This window comes from Salmo trutta, chromosome 20 (assembly GCF_901001165.1).
Source record: "Salmo trutta chromosome 20, fSalTru1.1, whole genome shotgun sequence".
Classification (NCBI taxonomy): domain Eukaryota; kingdom Metazoa; phylum Chordata; class Actinopteri; order Salmoniformes; family Salmonidae; genus Salmo; species Salmo trutta.
This window is the reverse complement of record NC_042976.1, coordinates 30,905,050-30,928,974: the sequence shown is the minus strand read 5'-3', so window position 1 is coordinate 30,928,974 and position 23,925 is coordinate 30,905,050. Positions and strand designations below refer to the sequence as shown.

The following is a 23,925-nucleotide window of genomic DNA, read 5'->3' as shown; positions in this document are numbered from 1 at the left end:
ATTCTCTCCCTCACACACACACACACACACCTCTCACTCCCCTCAGCACTCCTGCATACACACACACCCTCTGATTCTCTCCCTTACACACACACCTCTCACCCACCTCAGCACTCCTGCACACACACACACACACACACACATCCTCTGATTCTCTCCCTTACACACACACCTCTCACTCCCCTCAGCACACCCTGCATACACACACACTCATCCTCTCCAACTCCCTCTCCTGCATACCCTCATCCTCTGGCTCACGATCTCCCCCTCACACATCAGAGAAAGAAACAGTGAGTCCACATGAAACTAGAACAAAAGGGAATTTTTTGGATTGTCACAATTTTATCCATAAAATGGTCCTTTGGATGAAGTATTGTTTACATATATTTGACATTTGTATCTAAAAGCATATTTGAGAAATAATTAATCCAAGTTGGCATATTTGACATTTCAGCCCTACCCAGGAGCATTGCAAGATACCATAACTGTTTATCTATATGGGGCACAAACTGCATCTTGTCATTTAAAACCTCATTGTGTCTGCTAAAATGAGTAAAACATTTCATTATGCAAGATTTAAATGTACATTTAATATTTTGAAAAGTATGGAAATTAATATCACAAATATAGCGACTTCAATTTCTCATATTTTACTGACAGAATGTTACAGTGGGAGCTCTGGGACTTTTTGAGTTATGACCAAATATATGTGGGGTGGGGGTATGCAGAACTCCATTCTTTCAATTGCCAGTACAGAACAGCAGAGTAGCGTTCAGTACAGTTCACTACAGAAAAGTAGACTATAGGTCAGTACAGTACACCAGAGTACAGTATAATGTACTGTACTCTGCTGTTCTGTACTCGCAATAGGAAGAATGGCGTTCAACATACCCCCACCACATACATTTGGTCATAACAAAAAAGTCCCACTCTTACCTTCTGTCAGTAAAACAGTCCATAAAACACAGTGAGAAAAATTGATATTTTCATACTTTCAAAATCATACATTTACATTATTAAATGTTTCTCATTTTAGAGCACACAATGAGGTTTTAAATGACATGAAGATTATGTTTGTGCCCCATATAGATCAACAGTTATGGTGTCTGGGTAGGCCAACATAGATTATTTCTCAAATTTGCTTTTAGATACAAATGTCAAATATATGCCAACAATACTTCCTCCAAAGGAACATTATATGGATTACAAAGTGGAAATTAAAAAAAAAAAAGATATATATTTTTTTCAAGTTTTGTGAGGTATCACCCGAAAGCAGCATTCAGATGGTCTATCGGTGGCTGAAAGGAACTCCAGGACTCTCAAACCATCTGAAAAGCAGAGGAGAGAATGGGGGTAAATAATCAGCTAAATAAAAAATGGCAAAGTACCGAGGTTGTACTTTTTTTCTCTCTTCTACAACAGATCACGTGTGTTTGTGTATTATGACAGGTTGAGACTGAATCAGCTAAATTGAAGGGGTGATGCAGTTTCAATCACTTCACTTTCAAATCACACATCAGGCCAGTGTTACTTAGCTAAACTATAGTGCAACGTTTATAAATCTGGCCCCAAGGCTTGGGTTAGAGTAAATATAATTCATCGTCATACAGCATTTTGTTTCCAAAATTACAAATATTACAGCTCAGACATGTACATCTTAATTATTCAACAATAAAAATCTGGCAATTGCTATACCTCTAGAAAATGCCCATTTTGAAAGTAATCAGTCAGTTCAAGAATGAAAATTCATTACTCACTATATCCCCTAAGATCAGTAGAACAGAAGTACTATTAGACTGAACCACAGCATGACAAAGGGACATAAATATCAAATCACAATGTCAATGTCCAAGTCACTTGACAGTTATCAAAAAAGACTAGTCCCCAACTCTGCTAAGTCACATTTATTGTACTGGGGAAAAAAATGGTTGACTGCTGTTTGAATGAAACATCCTTCAACTTCCATCTGGTCAAAGGGGAACCTATTGAAAGGTAGAGCAGCAAACAGACAAACAGGGTTTATAAAGTGATACAGCAGTTATGGTGTGGTATTAACTAGCATCATAGGCACAATTATGGTTACCCTAGTTTCCAAATATCGCCTGCTTCCGCTGATTTGATCAGGTCCGATAACCACTCTCTGGTAATATCACTAACGCACTACGGCACAATTCAACAACTCTGATCAATGTCACCAACAGAAAAAAAAGGGACGTCTGGAAGACCATTAATTAGTTGATGATCCACTCCCCCCTGGCCAGCCAGCGATAGCATCTTCATAAATGATTGGTGTAACTTATTAGGGGACTGACTGGGTTGTGTGTGAAAAATATGACCACAAATCTGTGTGTACAACAGAGGCATCCAAAATCCAAGGATATGAAGTCCATCGCCATGAATTACAACTGGACCTTGTCAGAGCTTAAAATAAAGCATTTGGAAAACAAATCAGAAATGATAGAGAGAATAATATGTGCTTTTTCTACTCCCTAAGCAGGTGTTTATAATGATTATCAAACAATGACGCCATCTTGGACAACTGTGGGTGTATAAGGAAATAACCCAGCGTTAACAGTGCTGTGTCGGGAGATGGGCCCCGGTATTACAGGGTGGGAGCAGAGAAGTGAACACAAACACATTTGGCATCTTACACAGTTTAATTACACTACAACTTCTAAATTAACAGCAGCACTGCCAGTTAGCTAAAAAGACATTTGGCCTAGGATTTTCTCACAGGATTTCATTTTTCACTCAAGTTATACCATATGAGAAATAATATCTTTAGTTAGTCATTTACCCCCCAAAATATTGCAAGGTGAAATTGTACTAACAGCTGATAGGCTGTGTTTTAATTTATTTGAATTTCAGATCATTGCGTCCTATGGCCTCCTAACACAATCTTTTCAGTATTTCATATTTTACCATTTCAGTTTTTAGATTTTGGTGAGCCTCAACTTGAAGCCTTTTCACTGGTACAAGACTCCATGGTAAGTATGATACACAAAATCTACATGACCAGGGGATAGTGTTGATCATTGATGGCAGTATCCCAGGTGTTCTGTGGCTGAGTACTTTTGGGTTACAAAGATAATGCCTGCTCCATTGTGTTCTGCTAAGTGTTCATAGAACAGAAAGTACTTAACCAGGACAGAGTGTGAGCGAGGGATACAAATACACACTCTCCCTCTCTGAGGCACAAATATTAATTTGGACAAGGCGGGTCAAAAGACACGCAAGAAAATTAATGATTAATAGATTTCCGTTTCCCTCATACTGAATACAAATTCTCTCAGATAATTAGTTAAATAGCCACTGACAACTAAATGTGCAGCAAAGCAAACCACAAATGAGTTCTAGATAGGTCACTTAAATATGCCCCCTTTTCAAAAGAGGTTTTAAAATGGGGGCCTCAATTGCAACTGGCCTATATTTCATGATGCTGACAAGAAAACTAGAAAAATAAGGTCCAAGTTTTATAGTGGTTTATCTAGAACACTAATTAAAAGTGAAAATCCATAGGATTTTTCAATTGAAGGTCTGCGGTAGCAAAGGTGTATTCTGGTCACTAACACGAGAAGTGTTAATTATTGTCTGAATAATATTAATGCTTCCGACTCATGTACATTGTAATAAAGAATGAAACAATCTGTACCACTTTAACCCACTTTTCATACCAGCAACTACAGTATACAGACTTACTTCATATCATTTGATTACATTTCAAGTCAGGCATGTCATATTTTTCTAATTAAATTGCATTCCCACTCCCCCGGTTGGTTGAAAAATAAATCGAACCCGATTTGATCTAAAGAAAAATAATACACTTGTGCACACACACACCACTCCTGAGACAGTCCCTCTCTGGGTCTCTCTCGCTCCCGCTTTACCTTTATGAAAAATCATAAATTAACTCACGAACCAGGTGATTGAATGAGGCCTCAGACTGCGTCAGTGGGCCAAGAGGAGCTTTGACCAGGTGTCACTACAACCCAATATCGATACACACACCATTATGGCTTTAACCTTTCCCTGCTCTCTCCCATTGTCGCCTCTGCTCCTCAGCCTTTTAACCCGTTCCTATGGATCGCACCCTGAATAATCAACTCAGAGTGACCTGACCCTGGGGGCAAAGGTCGAGTGACCCCCTTCCACAGGGGCAGGATGCTCTAGACCCCCCCATCACAAACCATTCTCTTGTCAAGAGCAAACTTAGTTTAGCCTCATTTGTAACACAAAAGTCTGTTCTTCTATGTTCGTATATGTTGTGTAGGCTATATGGTACATTTCTAAGAAGTTTCTCAACTGTACTGACAATTGTTTTATGTAAATGTTCAAATGTTGCTTTATTGTTATTCAATGGGAGAATGGGTCAGTCATTTAAATAATTAATTTGATAGAGTTGATACATCCAGACTTTAGTTGAGGGAAAAGTTACCATTTTTCTTTGATTATTTTAAGTAGGTTATGAGGACTGTATGCACAATGCTGTCAAGTATAAAAAGCAGTCATATCATAATTCAGTTTAGACAGCAACTAGTACCAAAAATGCAAATACATTTCAAATTACTGAACAAGTTATAAAAGCCTGATATTACATTCTGGGAAAGGATTTTAGGTTTGAAAGCAGTCCCATGCAACTTCACATACAACTAAAATGGCACACTAGATAAATCTATATTTTTTTAGAAAAAAGAAAAAAAATCAAACTTAACATAATAGGGCAATTTCCTTAGCTATGGCTGTATTTTCAAGGACATCCCTCCATACACAATAACCCAGATGTACTTCCAACTTCAGTCTAGTTACACCATGACATGGTGTAACTACATGGTGTAACTAGACTGAAGTTGGAAGAACTGGGTACTTGTGTATGGAGGGATGTTCTTGTCCATTATCTAAGAATGTTTGACTTTTTAAAAGGTGGCAATCACTTTCTAAAATATAATATAGGCCTACATTTGAATTATACTTCAATGACACACAACCTACAAACACAGTTCTTACTATCACTCTCCCACACACGTGACACTGCAATTTTAACAAAATCATTACAATAAATTGAACAAAATATAAATCACTATTAACAGAACCAAACTACCAAAATTCAGTCACATTAAACCAAAATTCTCAGCATTCATCTAGAATGGTTAGGGACTTAAAGCTGACCATTCCACACTTGGTTTGGGTGTATTCATGTCTTTTAGAGAGTTAATTTCACCCTAAAATAGTAGAGTTTAATGTGGTGAGTAACTAGCCAGAGGTAACTGTTTTGGACAGGGGTGTGTGCAGGCAGGGAGGTAGAGGTTCAGTTTATTGTTTATAGTAATTTACACCAGGCCTGACATCTATAAATAGGAACCCTTCTAAGCCATAGAAACACCAGTCATGCAGTTGTGGGTGTTAATCCTGCAAAAACTTCAGCAGCCCGTTCCCACTTGTCCAACACACAACACATGCCCAGTAGAGAACAAGGCAGGCAGAGTGACCGCAGAGCTAACTGACTGACTGGGGTTCCCTCTGCACAACACCAATGTCAGAGAAGATACACACTCACAAACCAAGCCTACACACAGTCAAACACAGTTTGTTCATTTCACGCGACTCCACTAATGGAGACTTGCGAGTGACCTCCGAGCACCAATCTATCTTCCCCATTCACGGTCAGGCGGGTCTGTTACAGTAGGGCCCTTCTCACTCCAACACAGCACTAGAGAAAAGAAAGGAAAACGATCAACTGGAAAACAACACTACACAATATATTTTCAAGTCAATTAATGTGTTGAGGACTGAGAACACTAGGGATGAGAAAAAAAAAGCCTGGCAGGCCGACCATCTGATAATACAGAAAAGGAGAGGTGTAAACAAAATTCAAACCCGGTTGTATGTGGGAAAACATAAAACCCAATTGAAAACCTTAACACAACCAGCCTTATCTCAACTTTACATACCAGTCCAGATGCATGTATAGTGAACTGGGGGGAGACATCCAGTCAAGGTTAGGGAGAGGGCTTCCCATACAACTATTCCCATGACCAGCATGTGTCTGTGGAGAAAAAGCATGCCCCACACACCCGTTCACCCTCACATAGCAGACATCCCAGTGTAGAACTGTAGAAAATCCCAGGCTCACACAACTGCCCTGCCTGTACGGTAAACCAAACACATGAAATGTACATTGTACACAAAACTTGGTTAACTACCAAAACACTAGGTGTTTCTCTTGACTACTCACCACTTCAATAGAGCTGCTCCATCTCCCCACTGTAGCCACTGCAGGGCCAGAAAAGCCATCAACAGGAAGTAGACAAAGCAGAAGCAGTGTGACGCCGGCCATTTCAGAGCTACGTCCCGACTGACGCCTCCTCGGCACCGGACCCACAGAGAAATGACAGAGAAACTACCCTACGTATTGCAGCTCCATCACAACCCTCACCCGGCCATAAACACTGACACCAAACCAACGCCTGTCGCATTAGTAATCAACATGAGTCATCTCTCCATGAGAGGAGCAGGCCAGAGAACTAGCAGTGAGGGAGATTAGGATCCAAGCTCAGTGTGTGTGAGAGAAAGAGGAAAAGAGAGGGGTGTGTGAGAGAAAGAGGAAAAGAGAGAGGGGTGTGTGAATTTAAGAGACACACCCCCAGTGTATCCAAAGCACTCTCACACGTACACAGTGCACCCCATCAACACACTTGGGCCAAAACTCACTCTCCCTTCTGACAAGTGTCTAAACTCACACACAAGCCCCAACTTACAGTTAAGCTGTTCTGCGATGCATTCCCACTAATTCCAGTCCTATGACAGTCTCTCCCTCCCCATCCCACAAGCTAGGTTTAGCATAGGGCCCCAAAATGTAACTACAATATTAGACACACATTGATACAAAAATGTGATTTATCCACAGTTCCCGTTCGTGACGTGTAAAGAGGGCTATGCCGCTTTGTGATGCTGGGGGCTGGTGGAGTGGGGATATCATGAAACATCCCCAAACCCAGAGGAAAAGAGGCCCAGCAGAGTGCCACTACGGTTACATTCTCACATCTCCCCCATCCGGTTGACTGACTGATAAGATACTCCATTTCATTTGATGTGGCCTAAAGAGAGTGACTATATCCCATAGTCATCTTACAGTTTTGTATACTGGCACCCATACTCAAGCAATATTAATTATATATTTTTACACAATTAAGCTCAAGGACCGCTTGTTCCCGTTGACTACAACCAGTGTAAAAAAGAAAGAAAAACAGTGAAAAGCCTAACTGGAAGGCTGAAGCTAGAAAGGACAACCATATTTTCAAATGTTACTACATAATATTCTGTAAGTATGAGTATTTTAAGTAACTGGGGCAGCCATGTTAACCAGTAGCTTCCCTTAAGTCAAGCCTGAATTGACTTGTAAAATAGTGTTTCAATAGGATGGAGTCAAACTTATTGTGGAGGATTTAAAAATGGTGCAACCAGACAGCATTAATTAAAATGTAATGAGTGATGTTTTTAATCGGCATCACTAATACATTAAATACTGCATTTAGACATGTCAGCAGTCTAGCACATCCATACAACCACCATAAGGTGTCCGCACAGCAAAGCCATAGAATTACAGCTTTAGTGACCACAACACATTATGTTGTCCATACAGACTGAGCAATATTTACTGGGATATAAAAGGTTTTGCACTGCACAGTACTATATATCCCAACACACAGACACAGCCTTCAGAAAGTATTCATACCCCTTGACTTATTCAACATTTTGTTGTATTAGTCTGAATTCAAAGTTTTCTCCTCACCCATCTACACACAATAACCCATAATGACAAAGTGAAAACATGTTTTTAGAAATGTTAGCAAATTTATTGAAAATGAAACACACACCCAAGTGAATACTTTTCAGAAGCACCTTTGGCAGCAATTACAGCTGTGAGTTTGAGTTGCGCAACATTAGCCATTATTCTTTAAAAAGATAATCTTCAAGCTCTGTCAAATTGTTTGTTGATCATTACTAGACAACCATTTTCAGGTCTTGCCATAGATTTTAAAATAGATGTAATTCAAAACTGTAACTTGGCCATTCAGGAACATTCACCATCTGTCTTATTGATAACCAAATCCAGTGTCAATTTGGCCACATTTTAGGTTATTGTCCTGTTGAAAGGTGAATAAATCTCCCAGTTTCTGGTGGAAAGCAGACTGAAATCAGGTTTTCCTCTAGGATTAAGTTTCACCATAACATGATGCAGCCACCACCATGCTTGAAAATATGAAGAGTGGCACTCAGACTTATGTTGATTTGCCCCTAACACAGCGTTTTGTATTCTGGACATTAAGTTCATTTCTTTGCCGCATTTTAGTGCCCAATTTCAAACAGGATGAATGTTTAGGAATATTTTTATTCCATACAGGGTTTCTTTTCACTCTGTCAATTAGGACAGTATTGTTGAAAAACTACAATGTTGTTGATCCATCCTCCGATTTCTTCCATCACAGCCATTAAACTAAAGGTTTTTAATTCACCATTGGCCTCATGGTGAAAACCCTGAGCAGTTTCCTTCCTCTCTGGCAACTACGTTAGGAGGGACATCTGTATCTTTACAGTGACTGGGTGTATTGATACCAAGTGTAATTAATAACATCACCATGCTCAAAGGGATATTCAATGTCTGCTTTTTTTTTAACCCATCTACCAATAGGTGCCCTTCTTTATGATGCATTGGAAAACCTCCCTGGTCTTTGTGGTTGAATCAGTGTTTGAAATTCACTGCTCGACTGAGGGACCTTACATATAGTTGTGTGTGGGGTAGAGATGAGGTAGTCATTCAAAAAAAATAATGTTTAACACTATTATTGCACACGGAGTGAGTCCATGAAACGTAAGTATATTTTTACTTATTTGAGGATTCCCGTGAAAAGTTGACACAAGACATTTCAGCTTTTCCTTTTTAATTAATTTGTAAACATAATTCCACTTTGACATGGGGTATTGTCTGTAGGCCAGTGAATCTCAATTTCAGCCATTTTAAATTCAGGCTGTAACAACAAAATGTGTAAAAAGTCTAGGGGTGTGACTAATATCTGAAGGGACTGTGTGTGATATATAGATACACACACACTAAATAAGAACTGCACAAACTTCACCAACATTTTTCAAAACCCTCCCTGATATACAAGTTGCATTGCCACTTCATCAGCATAAAAAAAAAGACTAATATATTTGCCCATCACACCAACCTGAGATATTGTTTTTAGTAGGCTTACACTACAGGAATCGTCATTTAGTAGAAGGGGAAGGTGTAATAATCTGCCGTGTGCAAATGTGACACTAGGATGCACTGTGGCCTATGCAAAGACTGACGCCAATGCAAAACATGTCAGGAAAAATGTATGCATGACAGAAGCAACGTAATACGCTCCACATTATATAAGCACTTGTGACATCCCAACAGCAGCCATACACTTTGTGGGGAGAACATTTCAATACTACATTTTACATAATACTCAACAAATAATTTCAAACATGGATTCCCCACAGTGAACCAGTTAAGATTAAAAACTATCAGGACTTGTGAAGTAGTATCCTGTTTTATGAGGGAAGCACCACTATTGCCTCTTTATGGCCTGCCTTTGACATGGCATAGTTGTGGAAACACACTCCACGACAGTGCCCTGGAAAATAACCAACAAAACCTGTAAAAACCTGCTCGCATCATGGTGAATTTAAATACTACAGAGTTTGTGCTGCATGGGATGGTTCTCTACAGACCGGCTATCACACGTGTGAGCAGGCCGGGAGAGCAGAGAGGCACAACTCCACCAGGAAATGGGGGTGGGAGCCCATTTTGCCAGAGGGGCTTGAGAATACAGAATGATGAGTCACCAAATGCCATTAACGTTCTAGAACAACACAAACACTTGTGTTTCACTACCGGGCTCACCTGACTAACACTTGGTCAGATATATTCCTTTTTTAAGCAATGATATAGCTAGCACCAATATTTCACATCCAAAAATATCCATTAGCCTACATTTTTTGTTGATGCAGATAATAAAAAAATGTTTCCTATGCCACTGTTAATTTTTGTCTACTTCCTGCAAATGCTGCACTGCTAACTTTAGTATCACTTCTTGATAAAATTTGCACGACATAACTACTGTAGTGAGCATGATATGGGCTGCATATGACACTCACAACTACACTTATGTTGCATTGGAGGGTCTCTTTTTCCCTTTCTCTCTGGAGAACAGAGTTAAACTGGGCAAATTAATACTTGACACCAGTCTGCACTTGCCAGTTTAAGTCAACACAAACATACCAATAATCGACAATGGGGGACATTTTTCACTTGATATCACTCAAAACAGTAAAGTGTATTTCACATGGTGCATTCTACAAACCCAAAAGTTCTCTATACAAATTCTGATGCCTTTTCTTATAGAATGACAACGTGAGAACTTCATATGCTCAAGATTGGGCTTGTAAAAATAAACAAAAAAACAGAAAAAAGCTTCATGCATTACCACCTCCACAATGTGGTTTTCAGAGGGTTTTTCCCTCGCGCTAGGTTAAGCAGAGATCACAGGAACAAAACTATATTAGAACTACTCCTGTCTAAGCCCAGGGTTTAAAACAAACTCCCATCTGCTTTAACTGACCATAGTAGGGTGGCCTAATTGATACAAAATCAAATACATCTCCATCATCTCTGTTCTGCTACAATGGTAGCTAGGAACAATACACATTTTGTCTTAGGTTCAAGTATAATTGATATTTCCCTGTACATACGAGTCAGGCTATATGTCACTAATACACGCCTTGGATTCAACAGGAGCCATTTCAATACATATTTGGTTATACTGTAGAAGTCATGTGCAGTTTAGACAACCCAGGGACAGGGTTGCACCAAATCAAAATATTTAAAAAGAAAAGCAATCAAACCTACTGTTTTTGGGGGGTAAATTCCTTGAGAAAAATAAATGGCAAGAGTAGGTCATATTCAATTTTGAATGAATACAATTAGAAAATCCTCAACTCGAGAGTAGGTAGAGTTCCCGAGGGGAGACTGTCGAAATGCAATGTGCTTGGGACCAAGAGACGTGGAAACTGGCCCAACTTTTAATTCTTGTTAACCCCATTTTGACATCACATGACAAGAGTAGAAACCTTTACATCAATTAAGATAATTGACCCGTCAGGGACATTTGACCCCTACTGCAGCAGACCAGTCCCTCTTTTAGTTTTGTCGACAAGGAAGGGGGAGTTCTGAGTAGTTTGGTAGGCTACAAAACATAATCAGATGACTATAATTGCTTGGTGGAAAGGAGCTCAGGATTAAAAAGTAAACTGAAAGAAGTGGGTTATTCTGTATGAAGAGTTGTAGCAGCTAAAGGCCATGGTGAGGCAGGATTAAAATAACTGAAGTGTATATTACGTGGGGAAATAGTATAATTTCCTTGTTGAGCAGGCCTAACAATACGACACGCTTTTTTCGAGTTGGATATACACGTTTTACACAGCGCCACGATTTCAGTACAGTGAACGACAGGACGAAAATAGTATGACTCGTATTAGAGCCTACCATATTGCATCGGTCTAGTGTCAGCAAGCCGCCTCCCCCGCCACGGAATAAAGCGCACAAGTAAATTAATTGGTAGTTTAAACTGCAGTAAAGGACTCACTCTGGTAACAAACGTCACATTATAGCATACTATTATTATTCAATGCGATTAATATTCTGACCACCTAGTGCAAGTCAATCAAGGCTGAAACATTGCATTGTATCAGAGACATTCACGCAGCCTTGACAACACCGCTTGTACAATGTACATTTTAATTGTCTTAACTCACGTACTGGTTACAGTAGCCAGTAGTTTGGTAAAAGTTAAACCGTATGTTGCAATCACACAGGCGAGCGCCACATTGTAACGACTGTTTGCTCAGTCACCATCTCAATCATAGGGAAAAAGTGATAACTAGGCCAGCTGATTTTTTTGTTGGTCGCTTTGGAAATAACTAAGATGTTAAGTCAAGATACATTAAACGATAGCAAAACTTGGCAACTGTTCGGACAGACAATTAGACTACCTACACAACGTAGTTAGTTATTCATTAGGCTAAAAATCGGGATGTCAAAACAAACGAGACAATCACTGAGCAAATAGACGTATCACAAGCTGGTAGAATTGTCGATTCGGTGGCTGACTAACGAATGTTCTCTTGTTAGTTGAAACAGCAATCAATAGACACACTTACCATAAGAGGTTGTGAAAAGCTTTCCATCAGGCGAATCCACTAACGTTAACTTAACTAGAAAACATGATCAAATGAGTAGGTAAGTGACTACTTACACTTAAATTCCTCAAAAATAGAAAAAAATGAGTAACATATGAAACGGTATCCCCAGCCTTACAAACCTTAAAAAGTATTTAAATCATTGTATCGTTTTCGAAAGGTAGCGATATCAAGCTACAGTTCGCTGTGCATTTGTTGTTGACAGCGGTGCCGACAGTCTGTTCAGTGCCTCCCGCTCAAACTGAACGTTACAAAAAAGGACTATAATTGTAAAAAATCCACATTCTACCGGTCATACTCCACTCACTTGACCCTGAAATAATTTCTCAATTTTTTAAATTATTTTTAGAAAGGTCCACTAATTTGTCGCAAATGTATTTCTAAATGTTGCATTTCTCAAGGTAGCCAAGTCAGACACCCCTTTCTTCTCGCTAGCATTCACTAGCTAACCATCTAACGTCTCCACCGGTCGATACGACGTACTCTTTTACTTATTTTCCTTTAATTCGTCCACCATCCATCGGTGTTCTTTTTCCAGGATCATTTTAATATGTTTGTGGTATTTTTTGAGTGTCTGGAAATAATTATCTTCTCTTTCGACAGCTCCAGCGCTTGACTTGCCTACTCTCAGCAGCCGCTCCTCACAGCTGTTGAAGCAAACGCAGCTAACTCGAAAATGGCGCCGAAAGATACTCTCTTCATTCAAATTCGTTAGAGCCACCCCTTCTCCCCATTGGGCATATCGGGATTGAGCTCTGTGTAGCGGATTGGAGGAGAAACAAAATGCACTCTCAAATGATCTTGCAGCCCACGCAGCGTTCTCTTCTATGGCCAAAGGAGGGGGGGGAAATTAACACTTTAGGTCCCGAAAGATAATTTTACAGCCCGTTTTAAACGTATAAAAGCCTATATAGTCATACTGTCACACTTAAACACAAATGGTCCCTTAGAACACAGACGTATTACTCAAGTAAGGATGAGGCGGTTGAAAGATGAGAATTCAGATTAAAAAAGCGAATGTTTTCCAGTTTCGAAGTCAACAGCAAAAGAGCACGATACGCTCGCTACCTATATGAAATCCATCCTGACAAGGCAAACTGGTGATAAAATAACCCGATTTTAGGCACGGGGGTGTGGATTCAAGCTACTTTCAAACCTTTCGATAGATCGGATGTTTTTGGCTTACGCAATTGATTTTCAGTAGGCAACACTTTTACTAAAAATAATGTCTCCTTTTCTAAGCTTCCTTTGAATGAAAGACTCAGGAGACTGCAACTGCCGGACTACATTATGGCGGATTGGGGGCATAGTCTGTAGCGCTCATGGATGTAGACTTTTAAAGAAAGCACATCTTGTGGCTTGTGTCCTCTCTGGTTTGGGGACATTAAGGTGATAGTGAAAGTCAAAAGCTTTCTGCCTAACAGAAAGTTAAAGGAAAGACCTGCAGTCTTCCCAACTAAACATAGCAGCAGCGCAGCTCTCGCTCACCCCACCAGTGATGATGCGGGGGGGGTTGGAGCAGGGGGGAACGATTGCCAACTCTCATTAAAGCCACGGGAGTGAAAGGCCGAACGCGGTACTGCAGGCATTGTTTGCAGAAAACGTGATCCCCCATATAGTGAATAGGGGAATGGCAATCTTCGTGGTCAATCTTCCTGTAAATTTGTAAATAAAGAAATGTTTAGAAGACAATCATAGTACCGATAATTGCTTCTAATACACTAGATGCATGTCCTTGGACCGAAAATAATATCGCACGCAGAAGCAGTTATAAGGATAATTTAGTTGCTAATGGCAGCCTGCAGTACCCTGTTCGGTCTTAGTTACTCAATGAGAGGGGGCAGCACGGAGAGCTTGCAATGTCACTTCCTGGAGTAGCTCAAACTGCGCATGTTATGTCTCCATGAGATGCCATCTTAATTGACTGAATTTGGCTTCAGTGTGCTATTGAGTCTTCACATAAGAATGAATGGTGTCACGTGATCGATGGCTTTGTCAATTATTTTTACAGTCATTGGGTTGGTGGAGAGACTGGTCGCCTCTCTCAGTCACTCCTGCCATGGCAACTTTAACCGCTGCGGAATTTGTAAGGCTTCTATGAAGTGTATACCTTCTGCAGACACATGAAAGATAGAGGGAGTTCTCAATGAACAACCATAGGCTATTTGAACAGACACTAGCCTATTGCGCAAGTTTAGGTTAGGCTTGAGTAGCCGAGACTGACTGAGCGACTTTGCAGGATCCATTTACTTGCCGCCTGCTTATAGCACACAATGCTAAATAAGTTTAGATACATTATTCACTTAAATTGTAAGATAGCCTTATTCTATAAGCACAACCCCTTTGTAACTGAGAGAGAGCGAGAGAGAGAGTGTGTGTGCGTGTGTGTGTGTGTGTGTGTAAGAGTGAGTGAGAGGCCTATTCCAGTGCATTCGGAAAGTATTCAGACCCCTTGACTTTTTCCACATTTTGTTACATTACAGCCTTATTCTAAAATTGCTTAAATTGTTTTTCCCCCCTCATCAACCTACACACAATACCCAATAATGACAAAGCAAAAACAGGTTTTTAGACATTTTTGCAAATGTATACATTTTTTAAAAATAATATTACATTTGCATAAGTATTCAGACCCTGTAACCAGTATTTTGTTGAAGCACCTTTGGCAGTGATTACAGCCTCGAGTCTTCTTGGATATGAGACTATAAGCTTGGCACCGTTACATTTGGTGAGTTTCTCCCATTATTCTCTGCAGATTCTCTCAAACTCTGTCAGGTTGGATGGAGAGCGTCGCTGCACAGCTATTCTCATGTCTCTCCAGAGATGTTTGATCAGGTTCAAGTCCGGCTCAGGCTGGGCCACTCAAGGACATTCAGAGACTTGTCCCGATGCCACTCCAGCGTTATCTTGGCTGTGTGCTTAGGGTTGTTGTCCTGTTGGAAGTTGAACCTTCACCCCAGTCTGAGGTCCTGAGTGCTCTGGAGCAGGTTTTCAACAAGGATCTCTCTGTACTTTGCTCAGTTCATCTTTCCCTCGATCCTGACAAGTCTCCCAGTCCCTGCCGCTGAAAAACATCCTCACAGCATGATGCTGCCACCACCATGCTTCACTGTAGGGATGGTGCCAGGTTTCCTCCAGACGTGATGTTTGGCAGCCAGGCCAAAGAGTTCAATCTTGGCTTCATCAGATCACAGAATATTTGTTCTAATGGTCTGAGAGTCCTTTAAGTGACTTTTGGCAAACTCCAAGTGGGCTGTCACTCCTCAGCCTTTTACTGAGGAGTGGCATCTGTCTGGCCACTACCATAAAGGCCTGTTTGGTGGAATGCTGCAGAGATGGTTGTCCTTCTGGAAGGTTCTCCCATCCCCACAGAGGACCTCTGGAGCTCTGTCAGAGTGACTATCGGGTTCTTGGTCACCTCCCTGACCAAGGCCCTGCTCAGTTTCCTCGGACGGCCAGCTCTAGGAAGAGTCTTGGTGGTTCCAAACATATTCTATTTAAGAATGATGGAGGCCAGTGTGTTCTTGGGGACCTTCAATGCTGCAGATTTTTTTCTGTACCTCGACACAATCCTGTCTTGTAGCTCTATGGACAATTCCTTCGACCTCATGGCTTGGTTTTTGCTCTGTCATGCACTGTCAACTGTGGGACCTTATATAGACAGTTGTGTGCCTTTTCAAATCATGTCCAGTCAATTGAATTTACCACAGGTGCACTCCAATCAAGTTGTAGAAACATCTCAAGGATGAGCAATGGAAACAGGATGCACCTGAGCTCAATTTCCAGTCTCATAGCAAAGGGTCTGACTACTTATGTAAATTAGGTATTTCTGTTTTTAATAAACGTGCAAAAATGGCTAGAAACCTGTTTTCACTTTGTCATTATGGGATATTGTGTGTATATTGATGAGGAAAAACATTTATTTAATGCATTTTAGAATAAGGCTGTAACGTAACAAAATTTGGAAAAATTCAAGGGGTCTGAATACTTCCGAATGCATTGTATATAACCTTATGCAGAATTGTAGGCATAGTCTACATAGGGTGGTAACCAATGATGATAGTAACATGGATTGCTGTTTGGTTTGTATAATACCCCAGAATTCAATATTTCTTCCATGGACAGTGAAGTAAATGTGATCTGCCTAGTTTTATTGGGAGTTCCCCACAAAGTAAGAGGGCACTGGGTTAAATTAAATACCACACAAATCCTCTCAATCCACATGAGGATTATGGTACAAGATGACGTTCAAAAGAGTAGGTCTATAAGCAGGGGAACAAGAGGCTTGCAAAAAAAAGACAGTAGGCCTAACCAAGGAACGAGCAGCTATCAACTTTCCAGTCTTTCGTTCATTAATCCATCCTTATTCACTACCTTATGTTCTCAATAATGTGTTTAACACAGTCATTTAGCAGACACTTTTATACAAAGGGACTTTTTAAAGCAACAATAAGGAACTTTTTGGGCTTCCTGACCAAATTCACATAGACGTGTGTTAGATCTGTCATTCTTATTGAAAGCAAGTCTAAGAAGCGGTAGATCTGTTCTATGTGAGCTAAGTTTATTTTTTGCGTCTTTTACTTTTGGTTTTGTACTCCAGCTTCAAACAGCTTAAAATACAATATTTTGGGTTATAAAAAATAAATTATACAGCGATTTAGATGGTACAATGATTCTCTACACTATACTTGATGTTTTGTCACTTAAACTGAAATTAAGCAAACTATTTGAATTTTAGCAACCAGGAAATGATCTGATCTGAAATGACACGATCGAAGTAAAGCAATGTAGGGGTATGGTATCCTACTAGCCCTACTCTCACCTATATGTTGAAGTGATACAGCCTACCTCAGGGAATGGAGGATTCATCCAATAATGCATTTAAGTATTAGAACAGATCCTGAGACTACACACAACCCCGTGTACAGACAGGCCAGGCCAGGCCAGGCCAAGACAGGGGGTGGGTTGGGCCTGTTATCACCTCCAGCGCTGTGCACCTAGCAAGTTAAACACAGAAAGCATGAAGGAGAGCTTGGGAATGTTACATTATTTTGAATATGGTGACTGGTTTTAAAATCCTGGTCGGAGGATTTCAGGAATTAGGAGGGAATAAGCAGGAAATGTAGGGAAAGTTAACTGAATTTTCAACCATAGGCCTACTACAACTGAGGTAGCCATTTGTTTTTAGACAGGCACTCGTGACACACAGCTCTGGTGACAGACAAAGTGGAACTCTTGTTTCTTATAACTTTAATCTAACAAATTTGGTAAACTTTCCGTTTGTATTCTGCCACTGTGTTTTCCCCATCCTGGCCCATTCAGAGAACATACACCATTTATTAAATACATGAAGCTGTTCAAATCAAACTAACTGCATCTGATAATTAAACAAGTGTTTAAGTTCTCAGTAAAAGCTTCCTCAGTACAGAGGCATATACTATGAGAGAGAAAGACAGGCACTCGTGACAAACAGCTCAAAGAGAGAGAGAGAGAGAGAGAGAGAGAGAGAGAGAGAGAGAGAGAAAGAGAGAGAGAGAGAGAGAGCGCGCGTGAGAGAGAGAGAGCACGTGCATTCATTGTGTACATGCCTTCTGGTACAGTGTGGACAATGGGACTGGGAGGAAAAAAACATGTTTGTTTACAGATAAACTGGTTTGTACAGGAAGCCAGTTTAGGAGGAGCTCCGTGTTGTTAAACAGGCAGAGATGAGCCAGCAAAAACACCCCCATGGCCTGGAGGGAAAACCCTGATGCTAGCCTAAGTTTACACACATACAACACACACACACACACACACACACACACACACACACACACACACACACACACACACACACACACACACACACACACACACACACACACACTTGTCAGTTATCTACAGGATCAGTACACTTCAGCTAAATGTGATCTTTCTCACAAAGCAGAAAATAAGAGGGGAAAAGCAAGAGATTAAGAGAGTGACACAAACTCACTGTCATTGCTAAAATTTTAAAAGCAACTAGTTGGACCAGACAATGAGGTTCACTTCTTAGCTTTATTATGACAAATCTAGGAGATAATGTGAGCTGTAGCCCTATGGGTCTCCCACTAATAGCAACTGTACACAGTAGCTGTGCCCAAGCCCAAGCCATCCCCCGGAATACTACACAGCTTGTTCTGCATTGTGTCACTGTCACATGAGCACACACACAGCTTTGCATTAAGGAGGGAGAGATCCTTATGAGTCACATGTCACCACACACAAATCTGTGGTTCTGTTATTTTTCTCTCTCTCGCAGGGACCCTAAATTAAATCACATAATGCATCTCTTCATTAGGGGACGTTTGGAACAGAAGGGGGGGGGGTGAAGGGAGAGAGAGGAGGGAACAAGAGCCACAGTGTGGTGGTTGCGGCGGCGCAGTTCAGGCACAGCGGACGATCAAGCACACAGCTGACCACGCTGGGGCTGCTGATTTAGCCTGATACTTTGATTTCATGTTAGACTACTTGTGTACATGGCCAGGTTGGCTGTAACACTCTCAGCTGCTTCTCATTCAAGGAGTTCTTGGTTCTGAGGGTTTATTTTTGTCATGTGACTGAGGATGGGTCCCTCACACCGCAAACAGACACGGGACGACATCGCATCACAAAGGGATGTGGGCAACGGGGTAGTTCACACAACACACTTGCAGTCTCTAATGCAAACCTGGATATTACATGTGGGCCTATACACAGCACACACACACCAAGGAGGGGCTTCACACCCTGACAAGGCCTAGCTAGTGTGCATATACACTGAACAAAGATATAAACGTAACATGCAACAATTTCAAAACTTTTACTGAGTTACAGTTCATATTAGGAAATCAGTCAATTGAAATAAATCCATTATGCCCTAATCTATGGATTTCACATGATTGGGAATACAGATGCACCTGTTTGGTCACAGATACCTTTAAAAAGAAAAGTAGGGGCGTGGATCAGAAAACCAGTCAGTATCTGGTGTGACCACCATTTACCTCATGCAGCGCGACACATCTCCTTCGCATAGAGTTGATCAGGCTGTTGATTGTGGCCAGTGGAATGTTGTCCCACTCCTCTTCAATGACTGTGTGAAGTTGCTGGATATTGGTGGGAACTGGAAAACACTGTCGTACACGTCGATCCAGAGCATCCCAAACGTGTTCAATGGGTGACATGTCTGGTGAGTATGCAGGACATGGAAGAACTGGGACATTTTCATCTTCCAGGAATTGTGTACAGATCCTTGTGACATGGGGCCGTGGATTATCATGCTGAAACATGAGGTAATGGCAGGGGATGAATGGCATGACAATGGGCCTCAGGATCTCATCACGGTATCTCTCTGCATTCAAATTGCCATAGATAAAATGCAATTGTGTTCGTTGTCCATAGCTTATGCCTGCCCATACCATGACCCTACCGTCATTGGGCACTCTGTTCACAACATTGACATCAGCCAACTACTTGCCCACATGACGCCATACCGAAGAATTTCTGCGCAAACTGTCAGAAACCGTCTCAGGGAAGCTCATCTGCGCACTTGTCATCCTCACCATGGTTTTGACCTGACTGCAGCAATGTAACCGACTTCAGTGGGCAAATGCTCATCTTCAATGGCCATTGGCACGCTGGAGAAGTGTGCTCTTCACGGATGAACCCCGGTTTCAGCTGTACCAAGCAGATGGCAGACAGTTTCAGAGGGTCTGCCATCTGCCTGCTACAGTTGAAACCGGGATTCATCCGTGAAGAGCACACTTCTCCAGCGTGCCAGGTAGTTGGTATCAGACAATCCTGCAGGTGAAGAAGCCGAACATGGAGGTCCTGTGCTGGTGTGGTTACACGTAGTCTGCGGTTGTGAGGCCGGTTGGACATACTGCCAAATTCTCTAAAACAACGCTGGAGGTGGCTTATGGTAGAGAAATGAATATTAAATTCTCTGGCAACAGCTGTGTTGGACATTCCTGCAGTCAGCATGTCAATTGTACGCTCCCTCAAAACTTGAGACCTCTGTGGCATTGTGTTGTGTGACAAAACTTCACATTTTAAAGTGGCCTTTTATTGTCCCTGTCGCAAGGTGCACCTGTGTAATGATCATGCTGTTTAGTCAGCTTCTTGATATGCCACACCTGTCAGGTGGATGGATTATCTTGGCAAAGGAGAAATGTTCTCTAACAGGGATGTAAACATATTTGAGAGAAATAAGCTTTTTGTGTGTATGGGACATTTATGGGATCTTTAATTTCAGCTCATGAAACATGGGAGCAATACTTTACCGGTTACGTTTATATTCTTGTTCAGTATATTTTAGAAAAGAGAAACCGACATAATGCCATCTTTCGGTTTCTCTACCTCTGTCTGTCCAACCCTCCCTCCATCCAGTCATCCATTGTACAGTTTGTAAACCTGGCCAATCTACCTGTCCTTTACCTAGCCACCCTCAACTTAGTCATGGAAGGGTTTAGGCCAAATCTGTCACACTGTAAGTCTCCCTGCCTCTCCGTCACAACATAGGGATTCGGACAGAACAGTCAGGGGAAATCCCTTCTGTGTTCAGCTGAAATAACATAAAATAACAAATACACACTTGACCCACGGCCAAATATAGACAGCACCAGTCTATTATTTGAAATCCGTTAATACTCTCCACGCCCGGCTCTACACTGAGACTGTAAACATGGTTAGTGGACAATGCCCCGAGATTGATCTGTGTCACATTATCGAATCTAACACCTCAGCCTGGTCCACAAACAAAGTCAGAGATGTCACTTTCACCCTGCTACACCCCAAATAAAAACACAATTTAAAATCACTTTTGTAACCTAAGAATAAAGAGGATTGAGTATAATAAGAGTCCTAAACAGAGACCGCTTCCCTAAACTCTGATATGGAGAAGTGTGGACGTGAGTGGCTGTGCTCAGCTGATGGGTGTGGATGTGAAGGCAGCTTGTTTACAGAGTAGAGTCAACTCCAGATAAATGCTCTGGTTGGGAACTGTCATGTGGGCTGTGTGGGCACTAAACTAGTGCATACAGATATCAGGAGCAATTCTTTAAAGAAAAGTACATTTGAATGGGGACTGGTGAACTGCAGTGCGCCTAAATAGAGTTTGTTTATTGAACAGATTATTATTAACATTATTACATATGTGAGCACACATACATAGGCCTGCATAAATGCATATAACATAACCTGTCTCTATTGCACTTGTTTGCATCTGAAGATGTCTTGGTCCCAAACATCTTGGTGCCAAACAGCTTTGTGAGTCCCAGAGAGAGTGCCCTAAAGAGACACTCCCAGAGCCCCTCTATTGATGTGCCCCTGGTGCTCCTCCCCCTCGCTCCAAAAGACATCTGTAGCAGCTGCCCCCTTGTACTCCTGTCAGCAGGGCAGTGCAGGGGGTGGGGTGGTGTGTGTGTGTGCGTGTGGAGGTGGGGTAGGGTTAGAGGGGGTGTGTTAGGGCATCTCCCCTTTGGGAGGGGGCCAACTCGCACACTTGAGCAACATCACATTCATCAATGGCTAATAGTCGCTGGCAGGTCACCCTGAAAACACAACATTGACCTCTGACCCTTTTTTGCACAAAGCCAGTGCACTGGTCCCACTAGTCCTTGGTGTATCTCGTCTCCCTTTTGCTCTATCCCTTTCTTTCTCTCTTACTCACACCACTGTGTGGACACAGATGTATAATGTTTTATAATAGCACTTTCCTTACATATTCATAACTCATGAACAAGTTGAATTAGCGACTAGTAAAATAAAGATCTCCGCCCTAGACATTCATATTGTCTAGTATAAAAAAAACATGGCTAAAGTGTGTCTATCAACATAGAAAAAAAAACGCCAGGAGTACGAATTGCACTATACACATCCAGGGTGAAAGGGAGAGAAGCCTGACAAACTTCTACTTGGCCCTTTCTCAAACCACATAGAAATATAGTGAATATTAGGCTATCATCCATGTTTCACACAACTTCATAGAACAAACAATAGGCTGTTGTGAATATTGGATTCATTGGTGAATACCTTCAGGAGTAGGCAAGGCTATGAGATGAAACCCATAATAGGCTATCAAATCAAGTTTAATATGTGAAGTATGTGTTCCTCTAGTGTTCAAAGCAAACATGAACAGCAAAAACTATACAACACTATAAACCAATATTGTTTCCTTTTTTAAACCCTAAAACTCCATTAGTCTCACACTTTGGAGGTCTGAACTCAGAACAGCTCTTGAACTCCTTCGGAAGTCCCGCCCTCCTTCTGTACCTCGATGATGTAACCACTTTCCAAGTATAGCGTGTTGGCGATGGTTAAGCGGCTTTACCTCTGGCGGAGGCTTCTGTCAGTTAGGTGACGTCACCGGGATCGTGTTATTATTGTAAACAGCCCGCCTGCTTTCCCTGACGCTCTCTGCCGAGCCGACTATCCCCAGTCCTTTGTTCACACACTGCAAATACCAGCGCGACAAAGCAATAGGACAATAACGGTTTGCCTGCGCAAGTGGTGGATTAAAACACGAAACAAGGTTTAAATGGGGTTGTGAATAAAATGACAAGAATAAATTAATTTGAGTTTATTATCAATCTAGTTGCCTATTCCACGAAGCCGGCTACTCGCTATGATTGCCTACATGGCAACACTTTGATTTGACGTTTATTCAAAAATATATATATAAGCTACGCTATGCATGAATACCAATTCTGTAGCCTAAAAGAAACGCTGAAGAATTGGGTCTAGAATGGGTCTTTAATTAGGCTACTGTAGTCAGAAATTGCAAGGAGATGACAAGACACCACAAGTAGCCTAAACAAGACAATGTCACCAGTGTTATCCACTTAATAGTTAATGGCAAATTCGTTCCCAATAAAATGCAGTTCAGAGTCATTAATTGAAGGAGATCGAAATTCAACATGAATCTGATGGCACTTTGTGTCCAATTTCCAAGGAAAACAAAGCGCAAACAACCCTATGGCGAATAATCAACATTTCTTTTCGACATTGAAGTCCATTAAGGAGGATGCAACTGGCTAGATCTAGGACAGAACCCCGGCATCAAAATCAAAAAGTTTAAAGAGTACGAATGGTTAATTATACTTACTATGCGCCTCGGAGACCAGTGTTCGAGTGGGATGACACAGCTCAAATCGCTGCCAGATAAACCCCCGTCTCAATATTTCCTTTCACTTGACAACAGGGATCCGTGTCCCGATTAAGTGCAGTTTCAGCAGGAGTCAAGGAAGTTGTTCTTTTGTTCCAGTATTTATAGGTTGCGTCAATGTTGCGAAAAGGGTAGGCGGAGCGGTGGCACAAGCGAGCTAGCGAGAGAGTGGAGGGAAAAACATATAGGCTATGAGCGCAAAACCTTCGAGCCTCGAGCGCACGATGTAGCCAGAAAACCCCTTCTTCCAAATCCTAGACACAATCGTATGATCAGATTAGGTCACGTGTTCTCAAACGACCAGCACCCATCCAAACTCCAACAGACACGAGCGAGCAGACCCCTCTCCGCCAAGGGTATGATAGGTAGGCTACCGGGCGCTCGCCGTGCGCAGCGGAGACCGGAGTCCTATAGCTGGCTAGCAGATATAGGACCGGGAAATGCAGGGAAACGCCAAGTGCAGACCAAACTCTTCCTAC

At 41.5% G+C, this 23,925-nt stretch overlaps 1 long non-coding RNA gene across 1 annotated transcript; it reads right to left on the bottom strand.

The window, feature by feature from the left end:
* Positions 1-1,239: 1,239 nt before the first annotated feature.
* Positions 1,240-23,796, bottom strand: LOC115155837 (uncharacterized). The gene is made up of 2 exons (XR_003868143.1): positions 23,387-23,796; positions 1,240-1,328 (listed from the first exon to the last, which is right to left on the bottom strand). It is a non-coding gene; the product is annotated as an uncharacterized LOC115155837 (long non-coding RNA).
* Between the last annotated feature and the right edge of the window lie 129 nt (positions 23,797-23,925).